The following is a 26,043-nucleotide window of genomic DNA, read 5'->3' on the forward strand; positions in this document are numbered from 1 at the left end:
AAAAAATTTAGAATGCATCAGGTATGAAATGAAGAATAAGAGATTTATTATGGAAAGAAAGTATACTGAAGAATAGACGTATGGGTGACCTGAGAGAGAGAAAATGAGTCACCTCATCTAGGTCTGTTATTTTAACATTTATAAAGGGACAGTAACTATTAAGCTGGACTAGAGGTGGAGTCAGGCAGGAGTTATTTAATTTCATGCGGTTTTCCTTGGGTTTGCACATTGCCCTCTAGTGTTCTAGGGTCATTTCTGTCTTTAATACCCATGCTTCCTAAAGGGGGGGTTCCTCCAGACTTCTTGTGGTCATCTTGCAATTTTGTTTCTTTTTCATAAGCCAATCATCAAGCTGCAGACAGGGATGCTGGCACAAGGACACTGGCTGGGTTGTTTGTTCTGCATTCCAACAGTTTATGAGTGTTTCTCTTTTGAGACTCAAGTGTTCTCTCTGTATCCCTAAATCCCCATCTCAAAAGTACTTCATTTTACTCATATCAGTATTCCCAATGCTTTGCACAGTCCCTGGCACATAGTAGGTCCTCAATAAATATGTGCAATCAATGAAAGAGCTGAATGTGGAGAGAGCTAGGACCGAATTCCAGCTAGGTCACCAGCTTGCTGAGTAACCTGAGCCAGTCACTTCTCTCTGGATCTCAATGTGTCCTTTTGTGTGGCAAGGGCATTGGCCAGATCCCCAGTGAGGTCACCTTGTCTGGACATTTCTTGAAGAACATGAGACATCAATTTACCACATTCAAGTCCATGCCAAGAGCCTTCCAGACCCATGGTCTGTCCCTGTCTTTTTCCTTCCCAGTCATGAAGTCTCTTGCTAATTTCCACGGATGCAGATGTGATGGGGTCAAATAATAAAACCCATGTCACCTGCAACCAGGGGAGTGTTTAGAAGCTAGAGAAAGGAATATCTATGAATGGAATACATGAATTCTATTAAAGTGGTGAAACTGCTGTCAGCAGTATTCTCATTTCTGAATTTTCTCTGCCCACTGAAAATCTAGGCACAAAAAGCCCCTTTGATGACACTGGATGATGTCCATCAGTAGAATGCAGGAGAACTGGGAGAGCATAAAAATGGTGGCCTGGGATGTAACAGGTGGCAGACATAAGCAGTGGGGACATAAATTTTGGTTGGAGGGAGTTCTGTGAGCTGAGCCTTCTCTGTTGATTCCCACCCCCACCCCCATGCTTTCTTTTGAAGGGCAGTTTGCCTGAGGCCCCTCTGGCCTTGCCTGGTTTAAGTCAATAGGACATGTTACACTCCTCAGGGAACAACCACCAGCCCAAAAGGCTCAGCCCTGCAGATAAGAATACAAGTTACCCTGAAGGGCAGAGTTTTGTGACTTTCACACAGACAGATTCCAGGACTAAGAGGGACAGGATTAGAGGCAAACCCCCAACCATAAAATCTGTAAGAACAAGTTCCAATTAGAACCAGTCAGTGTGGGCCAAGGTGACCCACAGTTGCCTTGGATCTTTAGCATGTCTTTATAATAATAAAATTCCCCCTCTGTGGGGTAAGACCATGCACAGTGGTGACTTGAAAGTCATCCAATCAGTAAAAGTCAAGAGGTGGATGTAGGCAGGACTCTGGAAACTTCTCTGGGATCCCCAATAAAACAGGAGGGAAGGAAGGCGTGGCCTGCGCCTCTCCCCAGAGGACCCATTCCCTCCCTTCCCTTCAGAGGGTCCCTTTTTCCCTTTTCCAAAACCCTTCTAATAAACAAATGCTTGCTAGTCTGAGTGACTTGTCTGAAATCTGTATGGCATGATCACAAAGAACTGGCGATTGAGGACCTCCCCAGTCGCTAGGGATCCAGGGAAAAAAAAGTCCTTGCTCTGCAACAGGAGGAGCCCTAAAGAAGCCATTTCCCAGCAGGCAGCCCAGGAAAATTCAGGTGGGATGAAGAAATAGTCAATATGCCCTTGAGCAAGGACAGAAGGCGAAAGAAGATGTTCAGGACTAATCTTTAAATCCCTGAAGAGAGGAAACACACTCAAAGGGACTGCTTGGTACAAGAACAGGGTGGGAACCAACAAGATCAAGGACAGCTCAGAATCAGGAGATAGGGCACTACTTAGCCACACCCAGCCAGTGAAGGCCAAGACAACTGTAAGTAGTGGCTCCCTAAGAGAGATATGTAATTCTAATCCCATGGGCTGGGGGTCCCCTCTTCATGGGTTCTGTTCCTGTCATCAATGAGCAGGCCCTGAGCCACCCTTCACATCTGGCAGAAAACTGGCTCACCACGTATCTAAGGCGTTGGTGGGGTGGGCAGAAGGGGTGTGTGCTCTCCGCCGTGGAATGCGTGGGCTGGGCAGGCTAGCTCTTATTTCTGTCTTGACACCTCTTGCTCCCACCCCGCCTCCTCTCAATGCTCTCACTCTAAGAGCTGTTTTGCCCGCGGTGCTTCAGTTCAAGGTCAGGGAGCAGCCAAGGCCAGGAGGAGGGGGCGGGCGGTGGTTCCTGGCACTGCTCTCACCTGACATTTACTTTACACGCTGTTCACTCCCAAACAATACAGTACATGCCTATTTGCAGGGTACCTTCCGTCTAGTTTCCCGGTAATTCACTCCTACCAAGCAAACACGCAGGGCTCCCCTGGCCTGCGCGGACCTGGAAAAACACAGCGCTTGGCTGGGCTCCCCGGCAAGGTTTCTGCGTCCGCTTTCAGCCAGCGCCCGCCTCTGCGGGCTGGAAGCGGCCACCGTGCTGCATATCCACCAGATGGCAGCCGCGGGCCGCAGAACCCGGACCGCGCCCGTCTTCCTTAGGCAGCTCCACCTGCGCCTGCGCAGACCCGAGTCCGCCGCCCTCGGCCCCACGCCCGGCCTGCGCTTCCGGCTGCCGGGGTTGCTGTCTGCGGCCCGCCGCGAGCTGTGGTTCTTCGGCCCGGGGAGGGAACAATGGGCGGATTTCAGGCGTCCGGGTCGGGCAGCCTTCCTCTGAGGCCCCAGAGACGCGATAAGACGCAGTGAGCGGCGGTGATGACCGAGGATTTGGAAAGAATCTCCCGGCTGACCCGGAGGCTTCGGACCGGCTGCCACCTTGCCTTAGTCTCCCAAGTCCACTGGCCTCTCGCAGCCTGGCCAGAGCCCCTCCTCTGGCTCACTCTCCGTCCATCCGATTGAGCACGGTCGCTTCCGTCTTTGACTACAGAATTTGCACTGACCCAGAGGACCCAAGCATGGGACCTCCACTTTGCATGTGAGCCTCACTGATAGATAGGCCTGCAAACTGCGTGTTTTTCACTGCTTAAAGAGTTGCAGAACCACAGCAGGGAAGCGCCACAAGGATCCTCGAGGCACATGGAAGAGAAAACTGGGAAGCACATTGGCCAAAGTCATGGAGTTCGCTAATGAAAAGCAAATCAGACCACCTCAGTCCTCTGCTTAGGACCCTGAAGTGGCTGCCCAGACTTACACACTTACACAGCCTCAAGGCCTTCCATCATCATCTGCCCCTGTTTATTTTCCAAAATACCCGGTTCTATTCCATTTCTTCACCATCTTGTGGCCTTGCACATTTGGCTCCCCCGTCCCAATCTCCCTTCTGACCGGTTCAGATTTTGCTTAGAGACCATTCTCTCTGGAAATCTTTCAGTCTTTCTCTACCTAGCTTGTAGAATCCTATCCAACATTATTTCAGGGCCGCCTGCTATTCTCTTCTCTGCACCACCACCCACCAGACTGCAAAAGGCCCACAGTAAGTCCTAGTTAATATTATGTCCCCAGCATATAAGTCCAGGCCATGATAGGGACTCTGTAAGTATACAATGAATGAATCAGAGCTATACCATGCACGCCCGCATTGCTGTGATATTCAGGTGCTGCCCACTGGCCCTGTCACTCTGGTAACTAAAATAGCAGATTCCAGCATGAAGATTCCTATGCTATGTGACAGAAGTGGGGAAACCAAGTCTCAGCGAGAAAGCCTATCCTTCCAGTTCTTAGCAGAACATTATAAGCTTTGTCTCTTAAAACTGGAGAGGAATTTCCAACATGATAGTCTCCCTACTTCTGTAGTGCAGAGGGTGCTTTCTACCTTAAAGTGTTCTCTTCATTTAACTAAGAGAAATTAACTTAAGAACAGGTTTCAAATCTTGTGCTGGGATTTGACAGAGGTTGAGGGGCTGTGTGTACCCACTTCAACCAGAGCAGTATCACTTTTATTTTTTAACTAGCTTTACTTTTGGAAAAGAAAAGGAGCCAAGAATTCTATTACTGCCTTAAAAAATGTTTCAAGTGGAGGAGGGTGTGGGCGTGGGGACTGGGTATATAGAAACACTTTGTACTTTTTGTTCAATTTTGCTGTGAACCTAAAACTGCTCTACAAAATATAGTTTATTGATTTAAAAAAAATGTTTTGAAGTCTACACAGACAAAGAATTGTAGATTAGAGCAACTGAAGAGCTGTGAACAATTGTTAACAGCTAATCATTTCCAAGGGCTGTAGCCAACATTCCCAGTGAAGCACATACAGTATTATGACTTTCCAGCCTACCAAGCCCTTCTCCTTACCTTTTATGTGGGGCCTGTGTTGTTATCCTTTGTTTTTTTCTTCCCTGATAGCAAAGGATCTGATTTTTAATGGATATAGCGAGGCTCTAAGTAGTTTTATTTCATGATTTGTTACCTTTATAAAGCTGCTTTATGACTTCTTATTTGAAGAAGAGGGAGAGTAGAAAAAACATATGTGTATATACATAAAACTGTTTGGTTTGAAGCCCTAGAATTTTTTTTAATGCTCCTCCCCCACAAAGATGTCCAAGTCCTAGTCCCTGGAACCTGAGAATGTTACTTATCGGGCAAAAGGAACTTTATGGGGATGAGTACATTAAAAAAATCTCAACATGGGAAGATTATTCTGGATTATCCACATGGGCCTGATACAATCATAAGAGTCCTTATAAGGAGCATCAGAGTCAGTGTTGGGACAGAAGATGTGCTGACAGAAGCAGAGACACAGTGATTCAGTGTGTGTAAGACTCAACTGGTAATGCACCACCAGCTTCAAAGATGGAAAAGGGCACAGGCCAAGGAATGCAACAGCCTCTAACACCTGGAAGAGGCCAGGAAAAATCCCCCTGGAGCCTCCTTTTGGATACTCTTCCTGCTAATACTTTGACTTTAGCCAAATCCGACAGAGGTTGGACTTTTGATGCAAGATAATAAAATTGTATTGTTCTAAACTACTAAGTTTGCAGTAAGTTGTTGCAGCAGCAATAGGGAACTAATACACACACACACACACACACACACACACACACATTCTCTCTCTCTCTCTCTCTCTCTCTCTCTCTCTCTCTCTCTCTCCCCTGCCATAGACCCACACAAGTGGAAAGAAGGAGACTAACTTAAGAGCTCCTGTTGAAAAAAGGAGTACTTATAAGAGTAGGAATGTTAAATACAACCAGATGCCCATATTCTTTGTTATTCCAAAAAAAGTGTAAGTTTACATAATGGGGATATATTTGTACAGTATTTGCATGTGATGCATCTTATATTTTAACTATTTGTATAGTCATTTAAAATTTTTTATTTCTAATTGACATAATAATTGCATATATTTATGGGGCACAGCATGGTATTAGAATACATGTAGTAATCAGATTGTGGTAACAGGAATATCTGTTATCTCAAACATTTATCATTTCTTTGTGTTGGGAACATTCTCTGTCCTAGCTTTTTTGAAATATAAAATTGATGGCTGTCAATCACAGTTTACCTACTGTGCTACAGAACATTAGAAGTTTAAAAAACTGTACCTTTGTATCCATTAGCCCTCTCCATTTCTTTTACCCACCTCCACCCTTCCCAGCCTCTGGTTACTACTTTCCTACTATAATTCTATGAGATCAACTTTGTAAAAAATAAAGTGAAATTAGATAGTACTTTTCTTTCTGTGCCTGACTTATTTCACTTAACATAATGTCCTCCAGTTCCATCCATGTTGCTGCAAATGACAGATTTCATTCTTTTTGTGGCTAAATAGTATTTTACTCTGTATATACACCACATTTTTAAATCCATTCATCTGCTGATGGACACCTAGGTTGATTCCATATCTTGGCTATTATGAATAAGCTGAAATAATCATGGGATTTCTGATGTCTTTTTGACATATGGATTTCATTTCCTTTGGATAATTACCCAGTAGTGGAATAATTCCATTTATTTCTAGTATGAAGCATCTCCATATTGTTCTCTATACTAGCTCTAGTTTACATTCTCACCAATGGTGCACTAGGGATCCCTCTTCTCCCGTATAGCCATGTTTATTTGCCCTGATGATCTGGAAGATTCCAAGATAGCATTCACCTTTATATTTGTTGTCTCCACCGAGTTCCTTGAATGAATGGATCTTATATTTACAAGGCTCTTCACACTTCTCAAAGCACATGTTTGGCCATTATCCATTTTTAGTCTTACCACAACTCTTGTGGGTCCAAGACTGGTGGTATTATTACTAGCAGATTTAATTTTATAAAAGACTACCACACAAATTTCTCTAACACCCAGGCCCTCCTCAGCATTCCAATATTTTATCTGCAAAGTAGATAGATTCTAGACACAGATGAGAAATTAAGTCACTGTTGGCCTCTCAAGACCAGGGTGTGGGGGAAAATCCTCATGGAGACCTCCTTGACCTTCTTTTTCCCATTCTGAACAGAAGAGAAAATCTATTTGACTAACTGGTGAGGGAGGGAAGTTCCACAACAGTGAACCACATCCTTCTAAAGAAAACAGAGGAATGTGGTGATGTGGGTATAAATGAGAATGGGAAAGAGGGAGGTGAACCCTTTGGTTCCAAGTTGGGGAGGTAGGTAAGGCTGACTGTCAGGAATGTGAGTCTAAGCCCCATTCCCTTGTACCCTGACCCACCCAAGCAAGTGTTGCTGTGGAGGTTGGGAGGAGGTATGGTCATGCCAGTAAAATACCTGGACTTCACCTGGCCCCAGGACAGGTCAGAAGAGAAGTCTCCATCACCCTTTCACATTTTAAAAATTCATTGTATGGTATCAGTCTCACTTTCAGAGACAGTACTGTCTCTGGAGATAGAGAAAGGATCAAGTCATTGTCCCCACTTACCAGTGGTACAAACTTGGCAAGTCATTTTCCTTGGACGGGATCCCACTTTTCCATCCGCAGAATGTGGATAATAACACCTAGCCTGCAAAATCTTTGGGAAGACAAAAATAATGCATGTAAAGTACATGGAAAATAATAGGCACTCAAGTGATAGCTATAGTTATTTATAACCCAGAAGAAAAAGAGAGGGGGAGTGGATTTGTGAAGGCTGGGCAGCTGGTAAATGGTGGAACTAAGATTCAAACCTCAACTACGGAGCCCTCAGTTCTTCATCCAAAGTCCCTTTTACTCCCCCCCCCCGCCAAAAAAAAAAAAAAAAAAAGAAAAGTTTCACACCCTCTGTGCTCAGGTGCAAGGTGCAAGGTGCAAGTCCTACAAGGCAAATCTTCCCCACTGACTCACACAGAGAGGGAGCAGCAGCGACTACTTTTGCGCCGGTCCCCTCCCAGAACCCGGGGAAAGTCTCCCGCTGTACAGCTGCACACATCTGGAACACCGCCCAGCTGGATCCCCGAGGGGTGCTCTCCACCCGAAATCTCGCCACGAGGAGACGAGAGGGAGGTCGCCCTGTGCAGAGCGCGTCCTCCGCTCCCGCCCCTGTTTCCCACTCCCGCTCGGGCGCCGATGGACGACGGGGTGCCACAGCTTAGGAGTGGCAGCTCCTGGGGCTCATCGCTGCCGGGTCGAGAGCCGGGTGCTGCGAGCCCAAGACGGAGCGCAGGGAGCCCCGGGCGCAGACCCAGTCGCGAGCCCCAAAGTGCGGTCCTTGCTTTGCAAGCGGGGACAACAGGCCCGGCAGGAGGGACTTGGTGCGGGAGGCGTCGGGACAAGGTCCTGGCGCGCAGCTCTCGGGCCCGCCCTGGCCCGCGGCCCGTAGGGTTCAGACCGGGCCGAGGCGGCCAAAGCCCGGAGCGCTCGCGCCAGGCGCCCTAGCCAAGGCTGACGCGCGATTCTGAATAATCTGTGGAGGAGCCGGAGCAGCCCCCAGGGCCTGGCGGAGACCCGCTGGAGGGGCGGCCAAGGCTCTCCCTGGGACACTCTGCCAAGCGGCCTGCGCCGCGTCCTCGAGGTGCTGCGAAAACTGGGTGTCCCCCCCCCGCCCAGGCTCTGGCAGGGCGGCGCCGGCACTTGACGGGAAGCACCGGCTTCCTCCCTGCCTCAGCACCTCCGGGTTCCCCGGCTCTCCCGTGGGATAAGGATCCCGGAGTTGACGATGGAAGGAACCGGGGAAAGGCAGTTATGTTTTTCACTAGAAAAACCACACATACACGCGCATGCCCAGGTCAGGTAGCCCTTCTGGAGCTGAGGTTGAGGGTGGGTGTGCACAACTCCCGGGAAAAAAAAGGGCTCCTGCTTTAAAGGTGAAAAAGAAGTGAAAAAGCCCAGAAAGTTCCCTGTGCTGAGGCCCTTTTAGAAGGGCCCTAACCCAGACCTGGTTTAGTCCCCCTTATTGTGATTAAGACTGTAAATCTGAAGAGCTTTGCATTGGGCAGGGTCCCTTCCACAAGGATTATCTTAAAGAAACCTGAGTAGCCTCGGACTGCTATCAGTTCATTTTAAAGCTGTGAAAGCAAATGGAGTGAGAAATGCAAGGGATCCTGTGCCATTTGCCTAGTTAGGTTCTGTCGCCAAAGGTTGAAGGCCTTTTGCCTTTCTCTCCTGGCAGGAAGCCAAGTTTCCACCCTCCAACATTCCTAGAGAAAGGAGGCCTCTGCTTCTCTGAGTTAGGCCTGCCAGCCCCTGCTATGTGGAGGAGTGGTGATTGCAAGTGAGGAGAAAGTAGATTTTCCTGAGAGAAGGTACATGCGTGGCCTCCTTAGATGCTGAGCTGCCAGTTGGGATAAAGGTTTGAACCCCTTGCCTTCTGGTAGTGATTGTAAGTGCATTCCCCCTGGGCCAATAGCATGATCATCCCCCTGGAAATCTGTGAAAAATCACATTATCTGCTCCACCCAGACCCCGTGGATTAGAAATTGTGGAGGTAGTGTAACTATGATCCATTTTATCTTTTGGATATAACCCTTGCTGCTTATTTTTAAAAGAACATGTTTTTCTTTTTTCCTTTTCCTCTTCTCCCTCTCTCCCTCTCTAACCTGGAGGCATAGAACAAGATTACCTTGAGTTATCTGTCCTCCACAGGCAGGAGATGTTACCAGAAGAACTAGGAAGTGACTATCTCCCAATTAACAAGTGAATTTCAACACACCATCAGAGCTCACCTGGGACCCCCTGCCTGGGCACAAATATAGCCTTTGAATAGCTTCTTTAAAAGCCCTCTGTTTTCCCTACTAGGCAAAACCACAGCCTCTGGGACTGGAGTCCCCAGTGTTTCTTCTTTTGCTAGCAAAGCAATAAACCTTCTTTTTACATTTTCTTTTTCTTTTTCTTTTTAAAGAGAGAGTGAGAGAGGAGAGAGAGAGAGAATTTTTAATATTTATTTCTTAGTTCTCGGCAGACATAACATCTTTGTTGGTATGTGGTGCTGAGGATCGAACCCGGGCCGCACGCATGCCAGGCGAGCGCGCTACCGCTTGAGCCACATCCCCAGCCCCCTTTTTACATTTTCTTAAAACTGTGTACTCATTATTACATTGGCATGAATTGGCATCAGGGACAAGGACTGAGCTTTCACTTTCAGTAATAGTAGAGCCCACCCTGCAATTTTCTGTTCTAAGGAGACCTTCAGGTGATTCTGTGTTGCACAAGGACTTTTAAGAACCACTGTTCTAGAAAACCTTCTGTGTCAGTTGGAGGAAGTCCCTGCAAACAACAGATTGACTGCCACAGTACTTCAGAGGCCCTTGAAGGCAGGAAATGAACTGAGAATCCCAGTGGTTAGCAGCAGGGTGAAAGATCATTCCTTGGAGTTTGTTTCTGTGAAGTGTGTGTATGTATGCACCTATGTAAATCTTAGGAGCCCCATAAAGTATGGGGAAAACCAATGGGAACTTTAAGGGATCTATCTAATGTTGCATGTGTGTACCTACTCAGCTCTCAATTGTTCTCTAAGGATACCTATTGAAGACCACTTCCTTAACTTGCTAATGATGATCTGAATGTTAGCTGATCTTTGTAGTTGAAAGAAACAGGTACAAGGAGGTCATCCCATGAAATGGAACTGTATGTTTGGTGTAGGAGATAATAAGTGGAGCAACACTGCTGAGTGGCTTCTCCTGGGCTAATAGAAAGCTAGTGCTGACTGGTTAAAGCATAGAGCTACCTTGTGCTTCAAGGAAACTGGGTTCCTATCTACTGACCATGGTGACTGATTAGGAATGGGCACAACTACAATTCTAACCAATGAGACATGGGAGGAGCTTGCTAGGGAGCTGATGGAGACTTTTCCTCCCTCTTTAAAAGGACACTGGAGAACTATATTTACCTTTTTTAAGTTTTATTTTTTTATTTCTGGGTGTTATTGCCTGAAACTTCTGTAGTCTTGCAAAATCATAAAAGAAGCTAAGGTAGAAGGTCAAGCAAAATATGAGGGTGATGGGAGAAATTCAGAAAACACTTGGGATCTTTGTGGTATTATTGTGTCACTAAATTAATCAACATAGGAAGGAAAGAAACCTCTTGGGATTATTCTGTTAAGTGAGATGAATTTATTATCTAAACCACTTTTAGCTAAGTTTTCTATTACTTGCAGCCTAAACCATCCTCATGGATACAACAGTGAGACGAGAATCTTGCTAAAATACATGAACAGAAACAAAATCCAGTCAGGTATGAGAAAGAGATGTCAAGGGCATGTTTGGGATCTCTGGCAACTCTAAGCATTGCATTATTTTGTTTCTACATCAATCTCCTGAGTTCCCAATTCTGAGCCTCAATGCTTCACCACCAGAGTGGGCAGTTACTCTGGTCATCTGCCCATTTTGTGTCTGCTGTTCTGTCTACCAACTGACTGGTTCTTTCTTTATCTTCTGGTTCAGATTTTCAAGAAGGAGAACTGGATTGGCCAAATGAACTACAGAGCTTCTGATAGGGAAAAGCCTGGGCCACCTCATAGGTCATGGTCAGTCTATGGATTGGCCATCTTTGAATCAGGTTTCACTTCTTGATGAATCAGAGTGAATACAAGAGGGTGAATACAGGAAATGGCCAACCCCACTCAGCCTGAGTTCCCCGCAGAGGCCATGGGCTGGGAAGTTCCATCAGGAAGAGACTGTGCCCTGGGTAAGTACAGACAAATTTGTGAGCACAGCCTTGAAACAACAGGGCTGAGCCAACCAGGGTGAGGACAAAGGAATCCACCCTCGCTGCAACCTCTCTCTGCCATTGCACACCCAAGAGGAAGGGGCACCTGGCCAAAATGTCTGCCTGGCCATCTAGATGTGCCCCCAATCAAGTCACACAGCTCAGAAAATATCCCTGCTGCAGGTGCCCCCACCACACATCTACACAGGAAGCAGAGACATGGCTGCTATCCAAAATGTGCACACCACGCATGAGTTTCGCATATATCACTTTGTGGGAAATGTTCTAAGAGTTGTTTTGTTAATTTAGACATTGTGAAACCCTTCGCAGTGCAGTGTTGTGTTGGGACGTGCAGGCAGCAGTCATACTGATAGAACTGGGAACAGAATGCCAGCATTGACGGCAGCAGAATGTTTCCTAAAACAAAGTTTTAAGAAAACGTACGGGGTAGAAGCCTCTAGTAGCCCAGTGTGAGAAAGCAGCACTGCTTTCCCTGAGCTTATGGTGTTCTCATAGTGGGAGTGTTATGCTTTCCCTATGAACCAGTAATCACAGGAGTGTAAGTAGTCTAAACTGGTATTTCTGTCACTTTTCAGTTCTGTAGCCTTAGGTAAGCTGTGTGAACATTTTTTTTTCTGTTGTTGTTGTTGTTGTTTTTCAGGTACAGGGAATTGAACTCAGGGGCACCCAACCACTGAGCCACATCCCCAGCCCTATTTTGTATTTTATTTAGAGACAGAGTCTCACTGAGTTGCTTAGCACCTCGCTTTTGCTGAGGCTGGCTTTGAACTCACCATCTTCCTATCTTAGCCTCCTGAGCCACTGGAATTATAGGCATGCACCATCATGCCTGCAAGCTCTGTGAACTTCCTGAGCCTCCATTTCTTCATTGGTGAAATGTGTTTAATGATACTTTCCTGTACCATTGGGAAGTGTGGCCACAATTCTTATTTATAGTGAGGCACCTAAGAACATGTTGGGCACATAATAAGGCATTTTAGAGTTATAATTCTAAAAGATTGTTTTTCTGAGGCAGGTGGGCTATCTGAGAGTTTATGGTCAGAAGCACTGGTCCACAGTATTGTTCAGGTCCGGTAATGTCTGTCACCCAACTCAGCAGACGAGCTTAGAATTCCATGTGATCATCCGATCAGGAATAAGAAGTGGCTGGAAGGTGCCAAGTTGATAGCAGGCAAGTGGGACAAAGACATGTTCTTTCATGTTAATCGGAAACTAGGAAATGGGAGGAAGCCAAAGAGGCTTTCAGTGCTGAGCCCAGGTATAATTCATCATTTCATACTACTTGGGATGAAATAGAATCCATTCCTGACACTGTCTAGGACAATTAGGGAAGAAGCTAAAGTGCACCGGGGGCAGAGGCCACTGTACCTTCTTGGTGATTGACACTGAGGCCAGCCACTCAGAATATTAACAGATGGCTCAGGACAAGAACAGGAACCAAAAGACCTTTAGGGGCATGGTGAAAGACAGATTTAGGAATTCTTGGGGTTGGAGTCATGAGTGGCCTCCATCTGAGCATCACGATGTCCAATATGGCTGCTTAAGGCCACACTCAGAGACCAAATCAACAAATAGTGTTGAGGTTTTAGGGATCCCTGTGGGCCCTACAATTAAGGTCCCAGAACCCTTAGTGTTATATAAAATGGTGGAGAATAACAAGGTCTGTGTTCCTCAAAATAACATTTTTCCCAGAAGATAGGATTCTAAGATTTTTCATCTGCCTGGTGTACACATCCTGCATAATCCCAAGACTGAATATTATGATGTTTACTCACATCATTAGGTTATGTTAAATGGTATAGTTGGGCCTGGGATAGGAGAATTATTTGGGTGAACCGGACCTAATCATATGAGCTCTGCGAAAACAGAGAGTTCTCTATGTCTGATCACAGAAGGGGAGGTCAGAATCTTGAGGTGTGAGGATGTGAGGTGCCATTGCTGTCCTGAAAATGGAGCAGGTATTTTCAGGACATTTAAGTGGCTTCAGAACTGAGAGCAGCCTCCATCTGACAGCCAGCCAGGAAAGTGGGATCTCAGGTCTACAACCCTCAGTTCTGCCAACAAGCTTGAGCTTGTTGTGAACTCTTCCCTAGAGCTTCTAGAGAAGAGCCCACACTGGTCAACACCTTGACCTCAGCCTTGAGATCCTCCGAGCAAGGAACTCAGGCATGCCATACAAGACTCCAAATCTGTCTGGCCTACAGGACTCTGGGCTAATAAATGGATATTCTTTTATGTTGCTAAGTTTGTGGTGATTTCAATGCATACAGATCCATGAAGAAATATGTGGTTCAAACTTAGGACAAACCTGCTCATTTTCATCTGACTTCATGTACCTTGCTTTCCCCACACTTATTTCCTTTTTGTTTTCCATTAGTTTCTTTATAAATATTTTTAATTCAAAATCTGATTACTAGGGCTGGGGCTGTAGCTCAGTAGCAGAGCGCTTGCCTGGCACGTGTGAGGCCCTAGGTTCAATCCTCAGCACCACATAAAACTAAACAAATAAAATGAAGGCATGCTGTCCATTTACAAGTACAAAAAGAAAAAATCTGATTACTAGGAACTAGAAAGAATGTGATTATACCCAAGTGCTGATGAAATATAAGCAAAAAGATAAAGTCTGCACCCTGAACCTGCCACTTAGTTTATACTCTTTGAGAAAGTTACTTCACCCCCATACATCTTAGTTCCTCATCTATCAAATAGGGATTATCATGCTTACTCACTGCATTTAATTGAGACTTCAGTCAGTACATTTCAATGTGCTTTAAAAATAAAAGCCTGTATGTAAATGCAAGCTACTATTTTTAAATCAGAACAACCAGCAGGATGCTCAGGGCAGCCAGGTGAGCCAGCACCAGAGAAAGTCCCAGTTTGAACATCTAGAAACCTGCAGAGAGAAAAAGGGCCCCTTGGAGAAGGCTTTAGGGAATAGCTGCAAGGTCTATGTCTCCTCTTGAGTGTGCTTTCTTACCCAAGTGAGAAAAGCAAACTAAGGCAACACGCTAGGCTAATTCTCAGTATTACCAAGAACAGAATTCAAAATCTTCAGTAGGAAAAAAAAAAGTAATATGATCCTCAAAATGGTCAACTAATTTGCTTAGAGAGCAAAATGAAAGAGGAATTCAGAACACATTACATTAGTAATGGAGACATTCAACAACAAATGAATGGAATCAAACACCTGTAAAGCAGAAGTCTTGGAGGAGATGTTATCCTTGGCTAAAGATGGTGTGTGCCTGTGCTTTAACAATGGTGTGTGAACTGTCTAAGACAGGAAAGAGATCTTTGGGAAGAAAGCCTACAGGCACTGTGAGACGCATTTCGAAATTCAATCTGTAACAAAGAAAATTGGACAAGAGATGATTGATAAGCTCACTCAAGAAGAGCAAAAAGACATGAAAATCAAATGAGTTCTCCCAACTAGTAAGGGCATCCAAATGAGCAGAATGTTTATTAACGCTCATATTACAGTTGCTATATGGAGAAATACTTTGGAAAAGATTCAGAAGAGGAAAAACCAGCCCCGTTGCTATATTTACCCACTAATAACAACAAAGCGTTTGGTTTCCTGCCTGTTTCATTGTTCACTGACAATGAAGGCACATTTTCAAAACATAAAGCCAGGTAAAAAGAAAACACTCACCCCCACACACAAAAGGTAAAATGCAAGATAAATTTAAAGAAAAAAAGCTTCTACAAGCACAGTCCAGAGATAGAGAAAACTAAAATCTGGTTTCCTGCAAGTAACCAAGTACCTCCATGCCACCAAGAATATTTATGTTCAGAGTCTTGAGTTAATTTGGAATTAGGCACAACTAGAGTTCCAAGCTCAGCTCTACCATTTACCATTGGAGAGATGCCAGTCGTGGTGTCTAGCTTTTCTGAGCACCAGTTTCTTAATCTGTAAAACTGAGATAATAGACACTTCAAAAGGCTTTAGAGAGGATTAAATGGAATAATACATATAAAATGGCTGGCATATTTAGTCAATGCTCAAAAATGGCAATTAATATTTAAAGTATTATTATCTGCCCAAGCTGTAAAGAAAAAGAGCTAACTAAATAAATGCAAGATCCTTTTTAAGACTTGTGGTTCTATCCTCATGTAATTCAGTGGTTCCTCAAAAAAACTTAACATAGGGGGTTGGGGTATAGCTCAGTCAGTGGTACAGCACTTGGCCAGCATGTGTGAGGTCCATAATTCAATCTTCAGCACTGCAAAAAACAAAAACAAACAACTACTGCCCTACTGCTGGCTGCTGTGGCGCTGGCCTATAATCCCAGCAGCTTGGGAGGCTGAGACAGGAGGATCACGAGTTCAAAGCTAACCTCAGCAGCAGTAAGGCACTAAGCACCTCAGTGAGACCCTGTCTCTAAATAAAATAAAAAATTAGGGCTGGGGATGTGGCTCAGTAGCCAAGTGCCCCTGAATTCAATCCCCAGTACCCCCATCGACACACTCACACATTTAAAAAAAAAAAAGAACTACTGACAATAAAAAAATTAAACTAAACATAGAAACATTACACAACCCAGCAATTCCACTTTTAGGCAGTTCGCCAAAAGAATGGAAAGCAGGGACTCAAATAGGTACTTGTACACCAGTGTTCACTGTAGCATTATGTCCAATAGTAAAAACAGGTGGAGAAAAATCCAGGTGTCCAACAAATGAGAAGTATAAAAACAAAACGTGTTGCATACATACAATGAAAGATCATTTGGTCATAAAGAGAATGACATTCGATGCATGTTACTAAATGAATGAACCTAATTATGCTAGGTGACATAAGCCAGACACAAAAAGGACAAATACTATATGATTCCATTTATACAAAACATCTAGACAAGGCAAATTCACAGAGATAGAAAGTAGAGGTTACCATGGGCTAGAATCTCACAGTATTTGTCTTTTCATGTCCAGCTTATTTCATCGACGGTGGGGTGGGGAGAGTTACTGTTTAACGAGTAGCAAGTTTCTAATTGGGATGCTGGAAAAGTTTTGAGGTGGAGAGAGGTGATGGTTACATAATAATATGGATGTCATTCAATGGTTTGAATGGCATACCACACACACACACAAAAAAAAAAATCATGTAGTTCTATCTTTCAGACTCTTCCCCTGAGTCATGGTAACATCCAGATTAGAGACATAAATGCTACCTGAATTTTCATAACTGGCAGCCACTCATAAGGGCTTTAGTATCAATTTGCCTGGGTTCAGATCTTCCCTTGTCACTTACTACCTTTGTCATCTGGGACAAGGTACTCAAGTTTTTGAGCCATCGTTGCCTCATCTGTGAAATGGAGATAATAATCCCTACAACACTGAGGAGGCCATGAAAGGTTTATATACACAGATGGTGCTTATGAAAGTCAGGTTATTATTTATTCCTTGATAACTACTGTTAAAGTGTTAGTTGGATAGACAGAGTCAGAGATGGAGGGCTGAATAACTCTAGTGCCAAAGGTCTCACTATCTTTAACTCTGATTTTTTTTAGATTCTCCCCACTGAAGTGTGAGCCAAAGAACTTGATGGGGCTGGCAGATGATCAAAGGCAACAAGCACTGCTCAAAGCTCTCCTTCAAGCCCACTCCATCCTTCCCACTTAAGGCAGAGAGATCATGCTAGTCCTTCAGTACATTAGCACCAGGCCACTCTTAGAATCAAGTCCCAACTCTTAAACAAGGATTACAAGATGCTTCATGATCTAGTCCTTCATGATTTCCTCTTCTGCCCCTACTCTCAACTCACCTCACTTTCACACTCCAACCATGCTGGCCAGCTCCCAGTTCCTTCTGGAAGCTGCCTTCCTATGAGGTAGGAGCTACTTCACTGGCTCTCTCCCCCATCCTTCGGGTCTGCTCTTGAGCATCGCCTCTTCCAGGCAGGTTTCTTAGACTCACTAGGGCTGAGTTGGATGCTTCTCCTAGGGCCGCTCTTAATGCTTTTCCTATGATCCCACATTGCGTGCCCACTCTGGTGTTATTGACTGTTTTCTGTATCTCCAATAAGACCTGTGCTGTTGACCATTTCATCCCCAGTAACCAGCACAATGCCTGGCCCGGAAGTGCATGCTGATTTTCTGAATGAACTTCAAACAAATAGAAGAATAGATAGAAGGACAACCCAAACCTGGTTCTATAAATTGGATCAGGTTGTGAAATGAAAGTGTTAGCCCCACTAAGTCTTACCCCTTTGCAGACCTTTTTTTTTTTTTTTTTGAGAGAGAGAGAGAGAGAGAGAGAGAGAGAGAGAGAGAGAGAGAGAATTTTTTTTAATATTTATTTTTTAGTTATCGGCGGACACAACATCTTTGTTGGTATGTGGTGCTGAGGATCGAACCCGGGCCGCACGCATGCCAGGCGAGCACACTACCGCTTGAGCCACATCCCCAGCCCCCTTTTGCAGACCTTTATCACACTGTTAAGGAACTCCTGATGCTTGTCAATATTAATGGGGAAGAGTAAGTGACAGCACAGGTCCCAAACAAGGAAGGTGACTGTTAATTTATCAGCCACTTTCAAGTAGACTTACACATGTTCCTCTCCCTCTAAACCTCAAACTATCTGGTTCTTAATTTTCCTACTTCTGCTTAACCATCTGGACTACCGAAACTTAAAATTCCTGTCATCTTTAACTCCGCCCATAGCCCTGATATCACTATAGTCCCTCTGTCCAATAATTTGACTTCCTATCTGCACCACTGTCCTATTCCTATCCTTACTAGTAAAAAGTGCTTTATGTCAGAACAAAGCTCTGCTAAAGAGCATGTTTTCCTTCCCAGCGTGAAAACCTCAGGGACAATTGAGCAACTCAACATCATTAATACGTACCACTGACTGTAGGCCTGATTCTTCAGAAGTTCTAGGAAAACAGGCCCATTAGAACAGTTTGGTTCTCACGGTAAATAAAGTGCCAATTTTAAATGGCGTCAACTTGGGCAATGACCTAGCACTGCTTCTTTTCTAATCTTTATGGTCCCAGGACAATTGGGTTCATGCGCCTCTGCCATAGGAAGCAGGAAGGCCGGGCTCTCTCCTTTGAACCAGTGGCATTGTTTTATTTTCTCCAAATAGGAGAGGCCTTAACAGCAGTCGAATTTGTTGTTCGGCTGTAGTCAGAAGGAACACCAACTATTATTAATTATACCATGATTAAATCATAGAACTAAGTAAGCATTTATCAAAATTTAAAAGGGCAGTTTATACAGTCTTATCCAACTGGTTAAATGGAATTATTGCTTTTTTTTAACACTATTTTGGTTTGTGGCATCCAATAGATGCTTTCTTCAAAAAAAAAAAAAATAAGTGCAATAATGAAGTTTGCATTGGGAAGGTGTAGACAGGTGCTAACACTGAGCAAATGACTTGTCAGGCTAAAGATTTGCCCCAAAGTATGCATGAGAGTTAAGTGTCTTCAGATAACAGCACTGTGTTCAGGGAGAGGGGGCTTTGAAGTCAATGCTGTTCAGAAGGAACCTTTGGTTTTTGCTATCTTCAGTTTCTCATCTGGAGAATGTAGATAACAATAGCTCCCTCCTAGAGTTATACCAAACAATACCTCACACATGATTTCACAGTCCATTGTTCTTCATTCTCCCACTCCCTGTGGCTCAGGCTTCTGCAGTGGTCAGCCTGTCTGGGCAGCATGACATGCCCAGGGCCACAAATGCCAATGAAACATTTATTTTTTTACCAACCTTGTATCTAAAGCATATAGCTTTCATTTGAACAAACAGTTCAGAAAAATCTATATTGTTTAGAGGATGTGCTCATTATTTATAGGTATTTTACACATGCCGGGTGATTGTTTAGACATCTGGGATTTGAGAGAGTCGGAGCACATAAATTACCCATAAGAATTTCTCTAGGTTCCAATCTTGTAATCTCAGGCCTTGAAGGAAGCACAGAATTATGTTTCTTAAGCCTCGTGGAAAGGATTTAACAAGTATCAGGTTTGTATAAAAGGGCATCTGCTCTTACTTAAGAGCAATATGACAACCAAGTATCTAAATGACTCTTCTGTGCCTCATAAAGCCAGAGTGAGATATTTTCCATGTTGTCTTTCAGTTCCCTTTTTAAAGGCTCATGCAATCAATTCCTACTTGAGTTGTCTGCAGATGAATTTTTATCTTTCTGATTGTCAGTAAATGACAACTATGCAATCCAACATCTTCAGCTTTTGCTTTGCCTGCCAGAAAGCTTATATAAAGTCAGGTTATTGCCATGTGTCCAACTCGTTCAATGTCAGTGCCTGAATTTTGCCTGTTCACCCTCCATCCTTCCAATGGAGTCTTCAGGACTTCATTGTGAATTATCTTGCCTTGCACTGTGTCTCACTCTGAGGTCCTTTTGGAATAGCAGGCAGGACAACTTCCAAACCTTAAAGGGAAACATAAATTAGTTTACTTAATTCAACAATATCAACAACAACAAAAATACTGGGTCACTCCCATTAGTAAGTGTGAGTAAATTGCTGCATCAAATAGTTAGTATATTTCTGTTCAGAAAGACTTAAATAGAAGTTAAGAAAAAACCAGGAGCAGGGCACAGTGACGCCTGCCTGTAATCCCAGCAAATCAGGAGGCTGAGGCAGGGGGATCTCAAGATTGAGACCAGCCTTAGCAACTTAGCAAGGCCCTAAGCAACTTAAGGAGACCCTGTTTCAAAAAACAAAACAAAACAAAAAAACACTGGGAATGTGACTCACTGGTTAAGCATCCTGGAGTTCAATCCCTGCCTGAGACAAAAAACAAACAAACAAACAAACAAAAAACCTAGGGATGTTTTAATTAGATAATCACCACTGTATAAGAACAAAGATATAAATACTAGAGTCAGACCACCTAAATCTGAATCCTAGCCCCACTTTTACCAGCAGTGTGTTCTTGGCCTTGGTAAGTTACTTTTGCATTGCTTCAGTTTCATCATCTCAAAATTGCAGACAAAAACACTCACAATGTTTTGAGAAGTTATGAAATACTTAGAATATGGTAAGCTCTCAATAAACACTAGCTTTCATTCTTCCAACTCCCCTTTTATTAATAATAACAGTATTCCTGACATATTCAAAGACCAATATTCAGAAGTTGACCAGTAGGCTTACCTGTTTTAGGGCAGGATGGGGTGTGTCCCCCAAATGAGAAATATTGGAAAAATCTTAATTTTGTTTTCGCTAGAAACCAATATATGGCAATCTTTAACAGGTACCTGGCCAGGGTAGAGCAGCTGTGATCATGCAAGAAGAGCTCAAGGCTTGATAATCCATAGGCTGGGAGTAAAGCCATATAACCCCTCCCCTAACCAGGAGGCATAAGCATTGGGTTGGAGGAAAGGAAATCTTTCTTGCTTCCTAAACAAATGCTGAATGAGAATTTCCTCTGGCTCTCTATAAAAATGCTGAATGAGTAGGTCCTCCATAGTGGTCAGCACTCCCTGTACATGTGTTTCCAGAGGAGAATGCCTAGAAGACACCAGCTTGAGATGATGACCCCAGATGGTGAGCCATCTCCACACCCTGGCAATCAAAGAATGAAGTCATGATTGGGGAAGGCGATGGACATCTGCTACCTTGGAAGTCCAGCCTCAGCTCTCAACCATCAACCACCCTTGACCCTCCCCTTGTCCCCAGCACCAGAAGCAAATGGACAACAGCACCACCCTCTCTTGGCTCAAAATCATCAGCAATCAGATGACACAGGGAGGAAACAAACAAGCATGTGACTTACTATGTTCCAGACATTGTGCTTAATGATTTACATGGAACTCTCCTTTAATATACTATGCAATAAATGAAAATGTGGAAAGCATGAAAGCCAGATTTTCTGAAAGTCAAGATTATTTTATTCTTAATTTGTGTTTTATTTCATTATATCGTTATTTGAAATGAGTCACGATTGATTGTAGCTTAATCATATTTTAAAAATATCTGTTCATGGGAGTTCTAAATTATTCATTTAAGGAAATGGAATCAAAAGCTTTGTGAGAAGGGCTTTTAGGTTGAGCTGGGAGACTGGCTACCAGGTCTAGAGACTACATATAGGAGATTGCACATTCCAATATGCTAATCCAACCACGTTTGGGTTGCAATTACTTGAAATATGGCTAGTGCCATTGTGCCACCAGATTTCTTATTTTTACCTCATTGTAATTACTTTACATTAAAAACTGAAGCAGTGTACATATTTTTCCAGTATTTTCCAACTTGATCATTTTGGCAGGGCTACATTGCAATTCATCTCTCACCTAAAGCACTAATATTCTCTGGTGCATATGTGGCTGTACAGAACGTAAACCCATCACTAATCTATGTTCACGTATTGATTGAGTTTGAATTATTATTTTGCTACGTGGTGATACAACTTTATAATGTGCTTTTGAATAATTTAGGAAAACAGCACAAGTTACAGTTATGGCTTTACAAATCATAATTGGTAATGGAATAAAAATGTCATTGTCCTTGATTCAACTATTTTTCTAGTTTGAAATAAACATAGACAAAAATTTAAATCCAAAATGTAGATGTGTTACTGATGGAGAATTGTGGAGAGGTACAAATGCCAATCCCTTAATACAAAGAGTTAAAAATTGAGAGAGGTTGAAAGAAGGTATGTTGCAAATTCCACAGTGGATGGCAATTATGATTTACTCAAATGAAGCAAAAGCAGAAAGCTGATTGTTGTAATTTGTTTAAAGAGAATAAAGCGTACTACATTAGTTAATGAGACTTTTTCAATAAATACATAGTAAATTTTATCAATTTACTCCCAACATTCAAATGAGACTTGATGAAAGTATTTACCTGAAATAAAAACTGAATATCAAAGATGAAAAATTTAAGTCAGTTTGTTTTTTCCCTAAAATCTGAAGACTTTTAACAGGATCCAAGTTCTTCTCTTTGGCCAGATATTAAATTGCTTTGGTTCTCACATATGCATATACATATACAGACATTTTTAGTTGGAAAAATGGTAAAAGAAATGTTTTCAGTTACAAGAATTTTGTGAGGAAATTATAAGGAAAAGAGTTAACAAATATACTTCACAAAAAAATAAAAACTTCAATGCAATCAGCAAACAAGTGTTTGAAGAATACAAATCCATAACAATAAAAAAGATGAGTTGACTCAAATTCTGAAAAACTGCAAGTGCAAGTTCATTTTTTGAGTTTTTTTTTTTGTTGTTTGTTTGTTTGTTTAGCTTTAGATGAGTCAGGAGATATAAAATACACTGTCCAATTAGTACTTTGGGTACGTTTTGTCCCCAAAGACTTTTTAATTTACTGAGAAATATTATTCATTCATGGCCTAAAATATCGAACTCATGGAATAAATATTTTTCAATAGTTTACATCTGTCAAAGAAGAATTTTGGCTAGATATTAAAAAAAATTAGTTCCTAACACAACAACAACAGTTCTCCAGTTATGTTAGTTCAAAACTGCAGATTTATTGGAATTTTTCAAAACAGACTGATGTTTCCTTTATTTCTTTGTTTCACTGCATGATACATGTTACAAATATTTATGCTCAGTTTTTTGAAGCAGGCTCCATGAAATGTGTCCTGGATACTGTTGTTAAAATCATTCAGTGTATACATGCAAATGCAATGAATCATTATAAGTTTATGGAACTGTTGAAAGAAATAGAAGACAATGAACTTCGTGGTTCCATGATATCTTTGCCAATGTTCTCTGCTTGAGTTGTGGAACAGTTTTACAAAGTTTTACTGTACTATTAACTCCATTTCAAGATTTCCTTGAAAATGATAGGAAAGTTGGCAATATTTGCAATATTTGGCAAATATTTGCAAAGAATATAAAACCGTGTTGGTGTAGTTTTCACAACATCACACTGTATCTAAATTAACCAAATTTGAAATTCCAAGGAAAGAAAAAGCTTCTATGTCATCCATTTTGACAGATGTGAGGTTTTAAGTTGAAATGGGAACCTTTCATAATTTCATCAATATAATGAGTTTTGCAGTTTTCTTTTTCATGTCCATATGCAGAAGGTTTAAATTATTATTGATAACATTATATCAATTATAAAATGGCTGTAAAAACTATAAGAAAATGAAAAGAAATTGTCAATACTGATAAAGAACTGCTTTCCATTCCCTCAGTACTACTTTGAGTTCAATGTTGATTCTGAGCTCATGTAAGAGTGAATGAATTTCCTTAACTTGTGTAGATAGAATTTTGAAACTGATAGATTTTGCTTGAAAGTCAAAATGAGCTGGGTGCAGTGGCACACACCTATTATCTCAGCTATTCTGGAGACTGAGGCAGGAGGATTGCAAATTCAAGGCCTGCTCGGGCAATTTAGTGAGATCCTGCTTCAAAATATTTTTGGCAGGGGGGTAACCAGGGGTTGAACTCAGGGGCACTCAACCACTAAGCCACATCCCCAGCCCTGTTTTGTATTTTATTTAGAGACAGGTCTCACTGAGTTGCTTAATGCCTTGATTTTGCTGAAGCTGGCTTTGAACTTGTGATCCTCCTGCCTCAGCCTCCCTAGCCGTTATACACCACCCGGTTTCAGAGTATTTTGTTGTTGTTGTTTTGCTTTAAAAAGGCTGTAGCTCAGTGGTAGAGTGCTCAGTGGTAGAACATGGGGGAGGTCCTGAGTTCAATCCCCAGTACTGCAAAAATAAATAAATACTCAAAAGTGATTACTATTAAAAAGATGGACCAGTATTGTCAGTGTGGATGTAAATATTAAAGAAGAATAATTTATTCAGTTAACAGAAAACCTGTAATTATGTTTGGAACACTTCATGTTCATGACTTTTCTGGCTGTAAATTTTATAAAATCATATACTTCAACTTGACTATTTCCCATTAAAAATTCAGGATCCAAATTTGATATACTGTAAGTATATACTGTACATTTAGTAAGAAGAAAAGAATCTAAAATGTCTCAACATTTTTACATTGCAAGATATTTTCTATGCATTGAGTTATATAAAGTCTATTGAAATTAGTTGCCTGTTTCTTTTTAATGTGACTATTAGAAAATTTTAAATTACACATGTGGTTTAAACAGTGTCTTTCTACAGACCATTCCTGTGAAGAGGCGTTTATGCAACTTACTTCTCAATAAATAAAAGCTAGGGGCTTCCAAGAGCAGGGTGGAAATTGGCCAGGGTATGTAACGGATCCCCCACTAGTACACCCTGGCTGGGTATTAAGTGTTTGTTGATGTCATTGTCTTTCTGCTCTTTCCTCTTCCAACTATGAAGGAAAAAGAAAGAGGAAGGTCACTTCTAGAAGCTTAAAGCCAGATTTCCTCTGGAAGTCTAGTTAGCCAGTTAAAATACGTCAGAGTCTATTCAGATAACCCGAGAGTGAAACAAAATGCCCTTTCTTTAGCAACTGTAAGTAAATAGCTACAGGCTTTTTTGTTTGTTTGTTTCCTCCAAATTTACTTTATATAATCAGATGGATATAAATTAATGAACAAAAATTTAAGCAAGATACATTAACAATTTAACAGAACCCGATAATCTAATTTCTTCCAATTTTTCTCAAATTCATTTGAGTGTTTCCATCATGGTGCTCATAAGGAAATCAAACAACATATGGCTACAGCTACAGGCTTTTGACCCCAGGGCTATGAGAAGCTCTGAAGCAGAGAAAGGAAGAAATTCCGACTTTCTAGGACTGTTTGAAAAGCTAGGACTTTTTTTTTTTGTTGTTGTTGTTGTTTAAGAATACTGAGAATAGAGTGAATTTTTCTAAAATTTATTTTTTAGATGTAGATGGGCACAATACCTTTATTTTTTAAAATATATTTTTAGGTGGTACTGAGAATTGAACCCAGTGCCTCCCACATGCTAGGCAAGTGCTTTACCACTGAGCCCCAGCCCCAGTCCCAGCCCCGTAGAGTGCATTTCGACACATTCATGGAGTATAACTTCCCATTCTCGTGGCTGTATATGATGGGGAGTTACACTGGTCACGTATTCATATATGAACATAGGAAAGTGATGTCCGATTCATTCTACTGTCTTTCCTATTCCCATCCCCCTCCTTTCCCTTCATTCCCTTTTGTCTAATCCCAATGAACCAGCAAGGACTTTCTGAGACTGAAAATTTGACATGAGAAAGTCAAAGGTTATTTTTACAAAATAAGACAAGTGGGCTTAGGTGAAGAAGTGATTAGGGCTAGACATTGAAGTTTAATAAGGGAAAGCTATTGAAGGTGCCCATGTTTTTATTTCTTCACTCTTAAAAATATATGATTTATATGCAATGATAAGTGACTCATGATGATGAATAATTTATGCCTTTATTTTAATAATCCTTCCCCGGGGGATGGTCAGCATCAATGACCAGAATGCTACTTTGTCTTGCTGGTTGTAGCTGGGGAAAGGTGGTGTGTGTTTCGGGGAGATGGAATGCTATGGAGAACTCACCCATTTACCCAGTAGCAGACTGTGGCATGCAGACATGGAAACTGGGAGGAAACATACTCTTTCTGCAGCAAGCTCACACACTCAGCCTCCGCGCTGGGGCCTGCGTCACAGCCAGTTCTGTGCCTCCAGTGCCTGGCACTGTGCCTGGCACCACTTGGGCGGCCAGCATCATTTGTTGGACTGAATCGTAAAATGAAGTCATTTCCACAAAGGGATTTGTTGTCTAATCAGCAGTCAGCATGAAAACCACAAGAAATTAAATAAATATTATTATTTGTCTTTTCCTATTT

General features: G+C 42.4%; 1 long non-coding RNA gene across 1 annotated transcript in view; it reads right to left on the reverse strand.

The window, feature by feature from the left end:
* The window catches only part of LOC308651576, a 38,433-nt gene extending 30,831 nt beyond the window's left edge, over nt 1-7,602 (reverse strand). The window contains exons 1-2 of the long non-coding RNA XR_014022591.1: nt 7,447-7,602; nt 7,111-7,201 (exon numbers count right to left, since the gene is read on the reverse strand). This is a non-coding gene — a long non-coding RNA (uncharacterized lncRNA). The remainder of the gene's footprint in view (nt 1-7,110; nt 7,202-7,446) is intronic.
* Between the last annotated feature and the right edge of the window lie 18,441 nt (nt 7,603-26,043).

The sequence above is a fragment of the Spermophilus citellus genome (genome assembly GCF_964194105.1).
Source record: "Spermophilus citellus genome assembly, chromosome: 6".
Taxonomy (NCBI): domain Eukaryota; kingdom Metazoa; phylum Chordata; class Mammalia; order Rodentia; family Sciuridae; genus Spermophilus; species Spermophilus citellus.